Raw genomic sequence first — 17,825 nt, 5'->3', positions numbered from 1 at the left:
TGGAAGCTGTTCCAAATTCTGACGTTGCCTGGCAGTGAAGCCATGGGGAACACCTTCTGAGATGGCTCATGCCAAAACATAAGTAGCATGATCTTGGAGGTTCCTATTTTTCCTAATCTCATCATTCTGAAGCCTAACTTGTTCAATCCCTACAAAGCAAATGAAATCAGAGGACACATACATCCGATTTATAGACTCTAAAATGCTACATGAATGTAATGTGGGATTAAAAATGGAAAACTCAGTGCCAACAAAAATAATAGCGACCCAAATCATATATCTATCTAATAAAAAGAAAGACAATTCTAGTGGGCTCTAAATAACTTCCTATTGCCCTTTGTCTTTCCCTGCCCTCACCTCTAAGCCTTAATTCCTTGTGGACTTAACACTGATACTCAGTTTGGGGATTAAAGCAGGACCTGACCTGGATTTGCTCCACATTGCCAATGCCCTAGATTGAAATGTTAAAGGACTTGGAATAAAAAAGTTGCATTTTCAGTAACGGCTTCATAGTGGCTGGGGAATTAATGTCAGCCAGGCAGTGATTTCCCAGTGGTTGGGTTTGTAGCAAAAGTCTTCAACTTTTATGTGTGGCCTGTTTGAAGTTGAAAATTGTTGTTAGACTCTCCAAAGTTGTTTGAGGTGTCACTCATCCTTCCCTTTTGTGTTGGGGCGAGGATGAGAAGCACAGCAGCTGGGAATAGTTCTGTGACTGCCACCCCCTGAGGCAGGTCCCTGCCAGGGCCCAATTGAGCCCATCTCCCAGGGAATTCAAAGCTTTCAGTGCAATGCAGCTCCACATCTGTCTGTAGTCTTATCACCCACTACTCTTTTGCAGGAACTCTCCACTCCAGCAAGAGTGAGGAGCTCATGGCCCCATGAATGTGCTGTGCAAATGAGCATCTCTAGCATTTTTATTCAACATAGAATTTGCCCTTTTAGGATACTGTGTTTCGGAGAGGCAGCAGCACAGGGAAATAATAATAATGATGATGATAGCATAGCAGCAATAATACCACAGCTAACATCTTATTTAGCACTGATTATAGGCCAAACGCTGGACATAAGATTATTTCATTTGGTTGTCTCAATAACCCCATCAGATAGATGCAAATACCTCCATTTTACATATGAGGCAATCGAGGCCCACGAAGCTTAAAGGAGCTAACCAAGGTTATGCAGCCCATAAATTGGGGTTGGAATTCTTGTAGTCTGACTCTAGAACCTATACCTTTTGTTATTTTCTTCACCTAGGAATGTCTAGTCTTGCGAGCAGAAAGACCTGCCATCTGGCTCTGTCTCCATCACGTATTGACTGTGTGACCTTGATCAAGTGTCTTTACCTTAAGATCAAGACTCCCTCATCTAAAGAATGTGGTAACACTGCTTTCCTTGAAGGATTGCTAGGAGAATCAGAGTTAATACATGCCAGGTGCCTAACCAATGAATGGTAGTCATGATATTTGACCTTTATTTAATATCATCCTTTTTTCTTAGATCCTGCCCTATTGCCTCCTTAAAGCACCTCCTTTCTCTCTTTCTTTTTTTTTTTTTTTTTTATTTATTTTTTTTTTTTTTTTAGACAGTCTCACTCTGTTGCCCAGGCTGGAGTGCAGTGGAGCGATCTCGGCTCACTGCAACTCCACCTCCCGGGTTCACGCCATTCTCCTGCCTCAGCCTCCTGAGTAGCTGGGACTACAGGCACCCGCCACCACGCCCAGCTAATTTTTTGTATTTTTAGTAGAGAAGGGGTTTCACCGTGTTAGCCAGGATGGTCTCGATCTCCTAACCTCATGATCCACCTGCCTTGGCCTCCCAAAGTGCTGGGATTACAGGTGTGAGCCACCGCGCCCGGCCACCTCCTTCCTCTTGAAAGTGCCACTCATTAGAGGTTTTATGTTCATCCTCAAGGGAGACAAAAGAAGGCTATGAGGAGTCCAAAAATCTAAAGCTTAGGTGTTCCTCTGCTAGTAAACCTGGAAGAACCACACATCTCAATAACTGTGGGCCTGAGAAGGCTGGAAAATACTGGATCCACCCAGTAACTTCCAGTATAGGGTAGAGTAGCAATTCAATTCATGGGCTTGGAATTTAGAATTTAAATCCTGGCTCTTCTATGCTCTGGGTGAAGCAAATAGCTGCTCCTGTAAGACAGCACACTCGGTGCGATTTCCATGCCCTCCTGGTGCAACATCCATATCATAGAGGCTGGGAAACTAAAAATTGCATTGCCAAGGCTCCTTTGTAGTTAGGACATCTCTACAAGACTTGGAGGCAGCCATGAGCATTGTGAGGTGACGGCTATGGGTAAGGAGAGGAGATCCTCATTGTAAAGGGGGCTCCTGTCCTCACATAGCTGTGGTTTCATTCCTAGTGTTCAGTCCCTAGTGTCAGAGGTGCTGTTGATGGGCAATGGAGGCAATAGGTGGTGGGCCTTTCTCCTTGATATGTCCATATGTGGCCATGCAGTATCCAAACCCAGTTCTCTGGCCCTCTAAGAGCTTAAAAAAAATACCCCCCAAAATCATTGTGAGATCTAAAGTGTGATTCTCAGAAAATCATATGCAAGGGAGACGGGGAGGGGAAATGGTATGTAACTGAGCCTGTTCCAGGAGAAGGAACAGGGTTTGTGAAGCTTCCTAGGGAGCAAAGAACATGCTTTACTTGAGGAACTGACTATGATGTTGTGGAGACTGTAAGGAAGGGATTGGGAGAGGACATAGGTAAACCAGATAGCAAATGACCTGAAAAACAGCCTAGAGGTGTTTTGAATTTATTGGGCTTCCCTCAACCTGTCACTTAAAAACCACCAGTCTGGGCATACCTAATTTTCCTCACTCAAACCACCCTTTTGCCAGTATACATAAAATGAATCCAACCAGACTGCAAGCTTCAGGGAGAAGGGAGAATGTATGCCCTACCTCTCAAGGGTACTGTCTTGCCTGGGTAGCTTCTCCACAAATACTTGTCAATTGTACTTTGTGTTAAGTAAAGTTGAATGGAGCATGTACTTGTGCCTGGAATTTGTGGTGAAATAGCAAATCACTTCCATTTGGATAAAGACCTCTGGGCCCCACCCAATGCTCATACAGAGAGTTTGTTCTTTTGAACTAGCATGTGCCCTGAGCAATGAATGCTGTTTACAGTGTGAAGGACTTATGGATAGGGTGGCTCTCTCTTTTGACCTTGTTTGTTCTTTTTCTTTCCTATTATGGCATTAATTATTTCCTAACCACATGGCCTCTTTTTTTTTAACTTAGAAATTATGCCATAAATTTAAAAAAGTCATGGGCAGATCTTTTTGGTTTATTTACTTTTGTATTTGAGTCCTAAGACTTTTGTTTCATAAGATGATATTTCATCATCCTAGAGAACACTCTTTAGCCCATTTGGGCATTTCTTTTCTTTTTTTTTTGAGATGGAATCTCACTCTGTTGCCTAGGCTGGAGTGTAGTGGCACCATCTCAGCTCAATGCAAGCTCCACCTCCCGGGTTCATGCCATTCTCCTGCCTCAGGCTCCCAAGTAGCTGGGACTACAGGCACCCACCACCACGCCCGGCTAATTTTTTGTATTTTTTTAGTAGAGACGGGGTTTCACCGTGTTAGCCAGGATGGTCTCGATCTCCTAACCTCGTGATCCACCCGCCTCGGCCTCCCAAAGTACTGGGATTACAGGTGTGAGCCACCATGCCCGGCCCCATTTGGGCATTTCTGACTGCAGGGTGTGGAGCTAGTATGGAATCACACTGGCTATTGCCCTGCGGACTTTTGGGGACATCCTGGAAGGACTTGGTAGGTTCCTGAGGAAGGATTGAGACTAGAATCAAGAGACATTTAATGGCCACTCATCAGGAATCTATGTTGCCATTTCTTGGGCTAAACAGTAAACTAAAACACTTGGATCTTCAATCGTGTGCTAGGGCTGGCTCAAACCAAATTACGAAAACCAGTAATTAAGTATTCAGGATTTCTTCAAGTCAGGTGTCAAACAATTGGTAGCTTGAAATCATCCACAGTGGGAGTATTTACACCATGGAACTCAAGAAATGTTACCAATCAGGGCTTCTTCCTCCCTCCCTGCTTCCAGAGAGCTGGTTTTTCAGCACATCACTGCATCTATCCTGTCTAGAGGAGTAGTGTTTTGTATATACAGATTTTTTTCAAAAGGCCTGCACTCAGAAACACTGGGAGAAAATGTATGATGGTTTAAATTTCATGTGGATGAAACCCACGTGTGTGTGTTTTCCTGGAGAATATATCCCATGATGGAGCACAGCACAGGGTCTGGCACCTAGTAGGTGTTCAATGGACATCTGTTGAATGGATGAAGTTCTGGTGGGTTGACAAGCATCCCTGCAGTAGCATCAGGGAAGCTCAAGCCAATCTCCTACAGGAGTCCTTCCTGAACCACTAACATTTGTAAGTAGCCACAAGACTCCTGTATGAATTATGAAAAGGATACAGAATTAAGCGTAATGTCTAGAGTTGCTCTAGAAGCTGGGTTGTCACTCATATAATACTTACGTCACTTTACTTTAAAAAACTTACAACTCTATCCATGTATTCAGCAACCATATTAAACTTTAAGCTCTGAGAACAGAATTTGTCTGATTTGTTGCCTTAAGGCAGGGACTCATAAAATTTTTTTTTTTTAATGAGTGAAAAATTTAAAATGTGCATAATAATCCTGCGTGAAAGTGCAACCCTTTGTGTTTTCTTTTCTTTTTTTTTTTTTTTTTTTTTGGACGAAATCTCACTCTGTCGCCCAGGCTGGAGTGCAGTGGCGCGATCTTGGCTCACTGCAAGTTCCGCCTCCCGGGTTCACGCCATTCTCCTGCCTCAGCCTCCAGAGTAGCTGGGACTACAGGCGTCCGCCACCTCGCCCAGCTAATTTTTTGTATTTTTAGTAGAGACGGAGTTTCACCGTATTATACAGGCTGGTCTTGACCTCCTGACTTTGTGATCCGCCCGCCTCGGCCTCCCAAAAAGCTGGGATTACAGGCGTGAGCCACCGCGCCCGGCCCCCTTTGTGTTTTCCAAAGTGTTTTGTGGGTATCGCCCTATTGATGCTCACAACATCCCTGTGAGTGGGCAGAATGCAACAATTAGCCTTCCAAGCAGCTAATATAGTGCCTGACATGTTAGGGACACAACATTCATTGAATTAATTGTTAATTAATCATCCCCTTTCACAGATGAAGAAACAAGATTTCAGAAGTTACCTGACATAGCTCAGTTTTCGTTAGTACCATTTCTATTTACACTGTGCTGCCTGTCTTCATAGTCCCTTAACTTTAAAAAATGCCTCATTGTGTGGTCTCTCATTTATCACCATCACAGTTCTATCAGATAGGCAGGTATTTTTATTCATGCTTTAGGAGGTTGTAATACAATGGCACAGAAAGTTTTAGTAAGATGCTTGAGATTGCATAGGGATTTGAGGGTAAAGCTTGTATTACAATCTATGTAGCCTAACGATTCTGAAGCTAGACTGTACGTTGCATAAGATTGTATCGTATTTTACTGACTCATTCCTTCAGAGAAAGATAGATTGGTGAAAACAGGCTAACAAGAAGCGCTGTATCATAGCACATTCAGAAAGAATTTCTAAATATCGTTATGCACCTTCCAAACTTATTTCTTTCACTTGAAACATCTTAAAACATGCTGATTATTAGATTTTCTGCTTTGCCACTTAAGTGTACTGAAGACTCACATCGAAGTTTCAAATATAAAATTACAGGAAATTACCAACTTTCTCTTTTGTGAATGGAATTTTGATTTTTTAAAATAATCTGAGGAGGTGTTGATTTTCCGTGAATATGGAAATTCCATGATTGTTCTCTCCCTAGGACTCTAACATTTCCAAATGGCCACAAGACCCCTGTATGAATTATGAAAACGACACAGAATTAGGCATGATGACTTTTGCATTTAGGTTGTAAAACAATATTATTCCCAGCACAGAGCCTCATTTCCGATGAAAAGTTTGCTGCCAGTTTCCCACTTTTTCTGTGGACCGCATCACCACTCATTTTATTAAATCCACCAGAAACTCCTGGAGACATGCATGATGTCGGTTTTCTGCTTTTTTTTTTCTTTTTTTTTAATGCGAGGGAAAAGAATTTTGGATGTGGGAGCTGGTTCACATTTCTAAAACATGTTTTTTCACTCTTGCTGTTCCCTTTTGACCTTCCTGAGGATGCATGTGGGTGTTAAATTGTTACCAAAGGGAGGGGCCCTTGTAACTACAACGAGATCCACACACACAAAGACACACTTTCCCACACACAGGACTTGGCTCGGTTGCACTTTCATGGAATGCTGAATGGAAAAGATGCAGGGTGTTTTTGATCTGCAAAAAAATTCAGCCAGTATAGTGGCCATCATTTTCTGTTGTAAAACAGCCAGATTAATATTTGGGTTGGAAGGCAATATGTGTGAGGGGAGAGGGTGTGGCTGGCAAATGTTTCCACTCTCTTAAAAAAGTATAAACATGATATATTCTGTTTATAAACATTTAAATATTACAAAGAAATATGAAGTGAAAAGTAGAAGTTTCCCCTTTCTCCCATCTCATCTTACTCTTAAGAGTAACTATTATAAGGCTTATTGTTTGTTTTGAATTTTTTCTGTTTAATCAAGAATTGAGATTATATAATTTGTGTTATTTCTTTTGAAGAAAGTTTATCACAAAAATGTATCTTACATATATATCCTACAACCTCCTTTTTTTTTCATTTAAAAATGGATTCTGGGTAATTATTTCTGTCAGGGTAGACTTCCAGGACTTCACTTATTCTTTTTTTAAGGGCTGTATAGTGTTTCATTGCATTGGCTGTGCCTTTTTAAAAAACTGATCCTCTGTTGGCGAGCATTCGGTGGCTTCCAAATGTTCACTATTACTCACAGTGTCACCTTGAACCTCTGTCTTTACACAGTGGGGTTGTATTGCTCTAAGCTTGATTCATGGCAGTGGAATTTTTAGAGGGAGTGTATTATTAACACTTGTAATTCCAGGGAGGAATATCTGTATTAAAAAAAGAATTTCCATTGATCAACACAAGCCAAGGCTCAGTTGTATAGAAGACAAGACCAGCGCCAAGATTTACTCCTATTGTAGTATGCTCAATACTGGTTACTCATTAAAATCACTTTGAGGAGGGGAACCTTCTGAAACAAATCAATGTCTATACACCACTCTGACAAATTACATCAGAATCTCTCGTATTGGGGCCCACGTGTCTGTATATTTTTCTAAAGCTCCTTAAGCCAGATTGGGAGCCACTGTTCTAGTGAAAATGCCTCCAACACAGCAATGAATGTGCCATTGTTCTATGTCTCTCTAAGCTCATATGTTTCACGGCCAAACATAGACAAGCATGTGTGTTTTACATAGTTAGAATAATACGTTTCTGGGGTTTTTTCTTTTTTTTTTTTTCTTTTTACTTGGCTGTTTGGTACATTTGGTCTCAATTGCTATTAGATAGCCCAGAAACATAGTATATGTTATATACAGCTCTGCATACAAATAAGATCAGGAGAATGATCAAAGAGACAAATGGGAACTTTAATGGGGGAATGGTGAGAAGTCCTGGATGTGATTAAATGGAAGATAAAAGGGCCATTAAGCAACTGTGCAGAGTAATTTTTAGACTGAAAAATTGTAGACAGTCCTGTATAAATAGAATCCATATAGGGCATTAACTACCAAGGTAAATGACCCTTTGCCTTCTTCTCCTATATTTCTTCAATTCACAAAGTTTGGTTGGCAGATGATGCAAGGTATCTGAATATGTGCGTATAGACAGAGGGTTGTCTTGTGCTGGCCAGGAGCTACCACCTTATAATACTATAGATTTTCAGTATACTCTACAATGTGCAAATTGCATTCATGTACATTATGTTATGTGACCCTCACATCATACTTGCAATGTTGGCAGAGAATACAATAGTACCTTTATTATAAAGAAGAAATTGAGACTTGAAGAGAAGGAACAAGACCAAGATAATAGTGTTAGCACATGAGAAAGCTGGAAAAAACATTTACTTCTAATCAATGCCCCTGTGGAATCAGCCCCTAAAGTTTCTAGCTCCTAAGTTGTGCTCTTAATGTTAATGTACAAATGTCATCGGGGCAAACCAGATAGAGTGGTGTGGACTGTGGCAATTAGAAAAGAACCCTGTGTAGGCCTGGCACGGTGGCTCACTCCTGTAATCCTAGCAATTTGCGGGGCTGAGGCAGGTGGATTACCTCAGGTCAGGAGTTCAAGACCAGCCTGGCCAACATGATGAAACCCCGTCTCTACTAAAAAAATACCAAAAGTTAGATGGACACAGTGGTGGGCGCCTGTAATCCTAGCTGCTCGGGAGGCTGAGGCAGCAGAATCGTTTGAACCCAGGAGGCAGAAGTTGCAGTGAGCCGAGATCACGCCACTGCACTCTAGCCTGGGCAACAAGAGCAAGATTCAGTCTCAAAAAAAAAAGAAAAGAAAAGAACCCTGTGTAAAGACACTGAAATTTTAAAAATTGTAAGTACAGTGTAAGAAAAAAATTCTGTATATATAATATGGTATTATATGTATAATATTTTATATATAATACATATATGTATTGAGCCAGATTCAGCAGAGAGGCTTTCAATGTGACCCCAATTTTAGAAAATCTAGATTTTGCACAGTAGAAAACTAGAGAAAGAATTTGCCTTAGAAGTTGATAGAAATATTTCATGAACTATTAAGAAGATATTGGAAGTATTTTAAGCATAGATGAACGTGTTCCAGAAGTAGAGACCTTCTAGAATCTTTTCTTTTTGTGTTTCAGAAGAATATATTAAGACATTTATCTGTAATGCCGCTTTCCTCCAATCTCCTCTTTGTTACAAGACCTTGACATTGCTAAGCATGGATTTGACAACCCCAGTAATTTTCAGGAACATAACTTCCATGGTGGTCCAGGGATTGCTATTTGTTGCCCAGAGAGAAAACACATTATGACCCATTTCCTCACGAGTTTGGATTGTTTTCCCAATTAGTCAGTAATCATCTTGCTGAGAATGTACAAGGCAGTGTGTTGGGATGGACCAGTAACTAGGGAATTTCTGGGCCAAAAGAATAGGAGAAAATTAATGTTGGAAACAGTTAGGAGGGCAAAATGAAGGCAGCAGCACTAAAATTAAGGCAGAGAATGATGGACAGACAGTGGGCGCAGCTCAAGGCTTGAACTCTAAGTTTGAATCCTTTTAACCTTATACATCAAGAAAGTACTTTACATTTTTTCCTTAGCATTTTCTTCGGTTGATTTTCTCAAGTATCTTGTGATTTCACTGGGAAAGTCAATATTGGCTTAAATTTTTAGACGAACAGCAGCAGAAAATGTTTTAATAATTGCCTAAAGGTCTGAGTACAACATTAATAGTCCAGCTGAGACCAGAACTCAGGACTCTGTACAGAAATCCTTGTCTCTGTATCTCATACTTCCTATTTCCAAGCTGGATGAGGGCTTGCCTTATGGTGGTGTATATCCAGCAGCAGATGCTTCAATAAACAAGAAGATCTGCCTTCAGGTTCACGTTTGGGGCATGAAGAAGAGGAAGGGAACTACTTCAACTTAGCAGGTGAAAAGGAAAATGACAGAAGAGCTGAAGATTTCTGTGTGAGAAAATATATTTATTTCTCCTCTGACTGCTAGAGAAGGGAAGAGCAGGGAGAATCACAACATGTGTGTGGGTGTAGATATGGATCCTATATTATGTTGTTAAGTAAAGCTGTTTGTAATCTTTGAGACTGTTTCAGGAATACAATCCATGAGATAATGCTAGAAGCAAACAGTTTTATGATTTTTTTAAACAACAAAAGACAGGAACTTAATTTTAACTTGGCTTGACCAAAATTCTAGGACAGGCAACTGACTAGAGAAGCACTGAAGCTTGAGCAAAAACTGTGGTGATTTCTAAGAGCCAACATGGATTCACCAACAATGAACACTAATTCCTTTTTTAAAAATTGTATTATCACATCAAGAGATCAAGAAGACATAAACAAAGTCAATCTGAATTTTAGTAAAGTTTGGGCAGAATTTTTCTTTTTTGGGAAATTTGTTCCCTCCAAAACTCATGTTGAAATTTAATTCCCAGTATGGCAGTATCGCGAAGTGGGGCCTTTAAGAGGTGATTGGGCCATGAGAGCTTTGCCCTCATGAATGGATTAATTTATTCATGGATTCATGGGTTCATGGATTAATGGATCATCATGGAAGTGGGACTGGTGGCTTTATACGAGGAGAAAAATAATCTGGAATGGCATGCTCAGCCCCTTAACCATGTGATGCTCTGCACCACCTCAGAGCTCTGCAGAGTCCTCACCAGCGATCACCTGAGGTCAGGAGTTTGAGACCAGCCTGACCAACATGGTGTAACCCCATCTCTACTAAATACAGAAAATAACCTGGGCATGGTGGCGCATACCTGTTATCCCAGCTACTTGGGAGGCTGAGGCAGGAGAATCACTTGAACCAGAAATGTGGAGATTGCAGTGAGCCAAGATTGCACCATTGCACTCCAGCCTGGACAACAAAAGCGAAAACTCCGTCTCAAAAAAAAAGCAAGAGAGAGTCCTCACCAGCAAGAAGGCTCTCAACAGATCCAACCCCTCAACCTTGGACTTCTTCGCCTTCATAACTGTAAGTAATACATTCATTTTCATTATTGATTATCTAGTTTCAAGTATTCTGTTATAAACAACAGAAAACAAATGAAAATACTATCAAGGGAAAATTATCTTGGTCAACCTAGAGGAGGGTCTTTATTGGCATGCCACTTGGTCCTACCATTGACTAGGTTATACTGAAAGTTTTATCAAGTCTCTGCATATGTGCTTATGAAACTTTCAGATAAAGAAAAACCCCAGGGGACTAATGATAGGATATTATACAGATTTATCAGATATCGTGCTTAAAAATTTGAAGTAAGACAGTTAATGAGAAAATAAAAAGAAGTATGTGTCTGGGGGGATTGTGGAAGGGGCAGGACTTCCCATGTCTTCCTTCATCTGTGTGGAGTAAGTTAAGGATAGGTGTTATGAAGACCTTAGTTCCTCCACCTATCCTTAGGTAGCCCAATGTGTCTGGAAGCTGAACTCTCAGCAGGCACTTTCTGTTTAAGAGGAGGAGCACAACTTTGGGAAAAGAGAAAAGATATTTGGGGTGGAAGCAGCATTGCAGTAAAGAATTACAGAGCAGAAAAGAATGTGAGAAGTCAGAAAGCAGGACAGTTAGAACTTCTGAGAAGCATTTTATACACTACTCCACTTAAACTTACAGTAAGAATTTTCCATTCTTTCTCAATATTTCTGGAGTAGTATCTTTGCCACACAGAAAAGACTAGGCCATATGGGGGCTATTGCAAGTAACAAAATTAAGTTTCACAATGATATAATAAAGGGAGAGGCCAGGTGCCATGGCTCACATTTGTAATCCCAGCACTTTGGGAGGCCGAGGCAGGCGGATCACGTGGTCAGGAGTTCAAGACCAGCCTGGCCAACATGGTGAAACCCCATCTCTACTAAAAATACAAAAATTAGCTGTGCTTGGTGGCATGCATCTGTAATCCCAGCTACTCAGGAGGCTGAGGCAGGAGAATCACTTGAACCTAGGAGGTGGAGGTTACAGTGAGCTGAGATCACGCCACTGCACTCCAGCCTGAGCGACAGAGCAAGACTCCCTCTCAAAAAAAAGGGGGGGGAGAACCTCCGGATTTCATCTTGCCTTTATGTTTTCTCACCTTATATTCTCGTCTTATATCATTTCCTTTATTTCCATGAGTTGAGCTACCAAGAAAAATATCAACGGCCACTGAATGTATGGCTCTGTCTGAAACCTCTCTCCTGAGTTCTAGCTTGGAATTCAAACTGTCCATGTGGAATTCACAACCACCTCAAGCTCAGTGTATACAATAAGGAAAACGATAACTCTTCACATCCTTGGAAAGGAATCCTGTAGAAAAAGAAGTACTCCATTTTCTTAATTGAAGAATGAGAAGCTCAGTAATGAGATCCCTAAGTCTCTTTTCAACTTTAACATTTTTCTGAACAAATGGAATCATCTTGTTCTTCATTGTTCTAAAAAGGCCAGGGTGAAAGTAACCAAGAGGCAGATTTAGATGTCAGACAAAAATGTAGAACTTTTCCCATTAGAGCGACCTCTGAAGGTAGTGAGGCTCTCATGTGAGGTAGTTAATTCAGATCAGCTGTGGGAATGCCATAGGATAGATTTCTCCCCGCAAGAAAAATTGTTCTGGACCTCTGAAATTTTTTTCAACTCTAAAAGTTATACACACACACACACACACACACACACACACTTCATATATACACATTTTAAATTAAATGTGTAATTTGGATATTTTGCACAGTCATAACTGCAAATTTCACATACAAGCCCATTCCACTTGCATGACAAATTTTATAAATTACTATTTCTGTTGTTAATTTCTCCTCCTTTTTTTCAATTAAAAATTAAGTGTTCTATGTATTTAATCACATTAGACCTCTTAAACAAACTCATTTCTAAGTCTCTTTACAATTCTGCGTAACAAAGTTGTCCCTTTTATCAACTACGTCCTGTCCAAGAGTTACTAATGGAGTTGATAATGCAGTTCTTGCTGCAGCTGACTTTGGCACTGTGAAAAGTAAGGACATTATGCTAACCGATCCAAGCCTGTCCCAAGTAACCTTGGTCACAGGGTCTCATTAATCACAATATATTTTCCATAGCAACAAAATCGCACATTCAATAAAAAGCAATTGCTCTTAGCAAGAGTGGAGCCCCAGGAGGTGGAGTAGGAGAGCATTATTTTTTATAGCAGCTAGAGGACGTAAGTTCTATTGGAAGAAAAGGCAGTAGGAAAGCATAGTATGAAAAATGATGGCTTCCTTACAGCAGGTCCCAAAGGGTAACTGGGCATGTTGGGTGTGGGAGGGGTGCACTTTCTATTTCTTTCAAGGTAAGGCAAAATAGTCATGTTTAGAGCTCTGGTGATTGGTCCCATTTGTCACATGGCAGTGTCTCATCCTAACAGTGCAATGGAAATAATCATTATAATAATAACAATGGATAACATTTAGTGAGGGCCTACTGTATGTCAGATACTGTACTAAGCACCATACAGGCTTTATCTCATCTAACTTCACAAGAACTCTTTCATGTAAGTCTTATTATCACCATTTTTCAGTTGAGTGAACCAAAGTTTTGTTTGTCCATTATCACAGATGGAAGAAACATTCATCTCCCCAATTCCAGGCCTCACATTTTCAGCCAGTTGGCTCTATTGTCTTCCAAGTCTATGCTCCAGTTTATCTCCAACAATGGAGTGGTCATTGATCACTGGGGAAAAATCATCATTAAAGGTTGTTATATCTCTTTGCAACTCATCTGGAGGCTTTAAGCCTTCAAACCAAGACTTGAAAACTTGTGGAAGAGAATGAAAAATGTTCTCAATGGATCAGAAATTGTGGAGTTGTGAAATATGGCCTGTGGCCCAAGAAGCTTAGTCTTCTTTAGAATTTTCCACATATGCAACATGAATGGAAATCAGTTTTTGTGGTCCAAATCCCAAGTACTCTGAAGTAATGAAGTTCCAATTGAGCTAGTTAGGGAAATTGTTGTAGAATGTCCCATACAATATCTGTATTGGAATATGATCTTCACATATGGATTGAGAATTGTATTGATGCACTGTTGGATGCACTTTAGATGATGGAAGGAAAAGAGTATACTTCAGGTTGATCCTAAAGTTTGGACAGGATGTGGATAGGTGTGGAAATAGAAGTGAAGCTTGAAGTAGCTGATTCTCCTGCATCTCGTTGAGCACAGGGGTATGAATCTCAATTTGGCTGTTTACTAGCTGTATAATTTGGGGCAAGTCATTAATTCCTCTATGCATCACTTTCATTATTCAAAAATTCATGATAATAGGCCAGGCGCAGTGGCTCACTCCTGTAATCCCAGTTACTCGGGAGGCTGAGGCAGGAGAATCACCTGAGCCTGGGAGGTGGAGGTTGCAGAGAGCTCAGATAGTGCCACTGCACTCTAGCCTGGGTGACAGAGTGAGACTCTGTCTCAAAAAAAAAAAAAAAAAAAAACCCACAAAAGTGCATGATAATAACTTCTACTCTGTTGAGAGAATAAAGTGAAATAATGATCTTTGCAGATCAACTCATGACTGGTTTCTCATCACTCAGGGCTCATATCAACTGTGAGCTCCCCAGTGAAGTCCTTCCTGACCTCCACATGGGGACTCTCAACTCTCGGCTACACCATTCTCTGCTCTATTACCCTGATTTTTTTTTTTCAGATATTTGTCACTCTCTGTAACAATCATATATTTATATTTGTTTAGGTGCTTATTGGCTTCACTCAATAAAATGCAATCTGTTGGAGGTTGGCGAGCTTATGCTTTTGTTCACGTCTATATCCTTGGTGCTTAGAACAGTGACTGCCAGAGAGTAGATGCCCGATAAATGCTTTTCAATGCATGCTTGAATGAATGAAAACATGATAACCACTGGGATGTTTGTTAAAAAATACAAATGCCCTGGAACCCTAGAGACTGATTCAGAGGCTCATTCTGAGGACTCCAGGAAATGGGAATGTTACACATTCTTCATGTGATTCCAATGTGCACTTGGTTTCAGAACTTTCGCATTATAAAAATTGTCTTTGCCCTCAAGGAACTTTCAATTTTAAAGGGCAGACAGTATCACTGCTTAGTGAAGGAATGACAAACATCTCTACCAATTTGATCACCACAGGACCAAACTTGGGCTGCTCTGGCCTTCTGGAACTACAAAGAAAAAAAATAGAAGGACAAAATGCTTTAAAAGAAAGAGGAGAGAGGAGAGGGGAGGAAAAAGTCAAAGACAGGGTGAGATGAAAAGTACACAATAAGACACCCCTCTGCAGAGGTCTGTTAGAACAATGATAAAGAAATAAGAAAAAAAATGCAGAAGAAACAGATGTAGCTGCCAGAAGTTAAATACACATCTGTTAAGAATGCTCTTCTCATATGCAGGGTCAGAAAAATATGTACAAATGTAGCACCTCTCTGATTGACAGAAAAACCTCAGTTCTGGCACTGGGAATCTTGTTTTCTTGACAGCACTTTGTTTTAAAGCTGGAGGCAGAGAAATGTCTTATGCATGTCCTTAAACTGGAAGGCCTTTTGTTCAGGATACTTATACCATTTGCAGATAATGATGTGCATAGCAGTTTCAGCTGTCTGCATATGCATTTTTATGTTTTTTTATGACAGCTCTGCGTACTGAACTAAAAGGCCATTTAGAACTGTCAGGCACTGACAAGCATTACCCTTTACATTTACAATTCTGTTAGCGTGCATTGTCAGGTGGGCTCACCAGACTGCAGAAATGTGATTTTCTTTGAAACCTATGTATGACTTTAATTTAATACAGCAGCCTCAAAAAAAAGAGAAAAAAAAAAAAGACAGCGTGAGCTCAAGAGAGCTTTATTAAGTATTCTTTTTTCATTAATCTCCTACTTTTTTGTTTTTGTAAGACCCTTCCTTTATTCCTTATTCTTTCTACCTTTTCTCCTTCTCTTCCCTCTCTATTATTTCCTCTTTTCTTCCCTCTTCTCTGTAGATTCCTTCATGTCAAGCAGAAGGCAAGTCAGCCTAGGGAACTGACTATACCTGTCTGAGCCGTGCCAGACTCTCTCTTACTTTCCATTTGGCCTGGGGTTAATTTTCAGTCAAACCAATTTTTAAAAGATGTTTGGCACAATTTAGTGAAACGACTATCTGGATAATGGGAACACGGAAAGAATTCATTTAATCCAGCTAATGACTTATCATTCCCCATTATCACTACCACCTGTCTTTGAGAGTCCCTTTTCCTCCCCCAAAACATTTTCTCAACAGTCTGGAAAGCTGTTCCTATAAAAGACACTGGCAAGCACTGGAAGAGAGTTGAAGGCAATGTGAAGAGGTGGTTTTGCACTGCAGGATTTTACCATCCACCCGGGGTAGCTGGCCATGTGCATGAAATAGAGAAGTTTCAGCTCAAGCTAGGCTGAAATGAAATGCTGACATGTATATGCTGACCTGAGACAGATTTACCAAAGAGGGATGAAGGTTCAGTGAGCCCCTCTCACTTGCCTGTCTCCTGTGCATTCTGGAGGTGTTTGGGAGAAGAAGCCAAGTCACAAACAGAATGCACTTTTTAATCAACATTGCTGTTAAACTGCTTCGAGAGATCACAGTGAGGGAAAGGGGTCTGAAATTTTCAGTCTCCATCTTGTACCTTAATTTTGCATTCATAATTTTGTATCCTTTGTCTTATAAAGGATTCCCCAAATTGTATAAGTCTCAGGTACTGTCACCCTGGACTTGTCTCTGCTTTTGACAGCAGCTTCAGCAAGTGATTTAGTGAGCAATGTGTTTGGGGCAGTCAAGGTGAGTTTTCTTTTAAAAGCTCATCTTCACGGCCGGGCGCGGTGGCTCACGCTTGTAACCCCAGCACTTTGGGAGGCCAAGGCGGGCGGATCACGAGGTCAGGAGATCGAAACCACAGTGAAACCCCGTCTCTACTAAAAATACAAAAAAAAAAAAAAAAAATTAGCCAGGCGTGGTGGCGGGCGCCTGTAGTCCCAGCTACTCGGAGAGGCTGAGGCAGGAGAATGGCGTGAACCCGGGAGGCGGAGCTTGCAATGAGCCGAGATTGCACCACTGCACTCCAGCCTGGGCGACAGAGTGAGACTCCGTCTCAAAAAAAAATAATAAAAATAAAAATAAATAAAAATAAAAATAAAAGCTCATCTTCACCTGGCCCTCCATAAAGCGCAGGATTTGGCTCGGTGGAAAGGAGGGCCACGTCGTATCAGCAAATAGAGTTTCAGGAAAATACTGATTAAAGGATAAAATTCTAAAAGCCAGCATTTTAGGCAATTGACAAGTATTTTTTTTAACTTTTTTAAATTGAGAGATACATAAAGTGCAACGTGCACTAATCTTAAATGTGTGGCTTGACAAAATGTACTGTCCATAAAACCATGGAGCCACATCCAGATCAACATCTACAACAGTTCCAGCTCCTCAGAAAGTTCCTGACTTCTGAGTATAAAATGTATAATCCCCTCCACCAAATTTTTCAGAAAAGCCAAAAAGACAGGGTAGATCATACTGGGAATGCTGAATTTGGTATCAGGAGAGTATATTTTGTGTTGCCCTATGAATGGAATGGCTGTTCAGAAAAAGAATCCAACCCAGAGGGCTGGAGAGTTACCCCACTCCTTCTTTCGCCCTAAGAATAAGAAACACTCTAGCGCACAATTAATGCCCTGATGGCAATGCCCAGCTTTATGTGTGGACAGCAAAAAGTGGTACCTGTTATCTGGATGGTGATTTGCAATTTTGCTTGTGCGTGCAGTTATACAATTAGAATTGTATAACTTTCGGTTAAACCTTGCCCTTTGCATTAAGTTATTTGAAAAATCATATTTGCCACCTTCAGTGTGACTGGTGCCATATCAAATTCTAAGACCTTTCTTCAAATTTGCTAATTGATAGCTTTTTGTTTGTTTGTTTGTTTTCTGACAAAGCAGTGGGATGAGGCCCCTGGGTAGAGGAGAGAACGAGAGCGCAAAGAGGGAAGCGGAGAGGAGTGATGAAGACTCTGGCTCTACCATCTACTCACGCTGTCTTCACCAGCCACACTGTGAGCCCAGGCTGGTTAACGCTTCCTCCCCAGAGGAGAAAAGCTAAGAGAGAAAACAAAATCCATACAGCGCACTCCCCGTCAGCCCCTCCTCT

Source organism: Nomascus leucogenys, chromosome 2 (assembly GCF_006542625.1).
Source record: "Nomascus leucogenys isolate Asia chromosome 2, Asia_NLE_v1, whole genome shotgun sequence".
In the NCBI taxonomy this organism is placed as follows: domain Eukaryota; kingdom Metazoa; phylum Chordata; class Mammalia; order Primates; family Hylobatidae; genus Nomascus; species Nomascus leucogenys.
Note: the sequence above shows the minus strand (reverse complement) of the source record.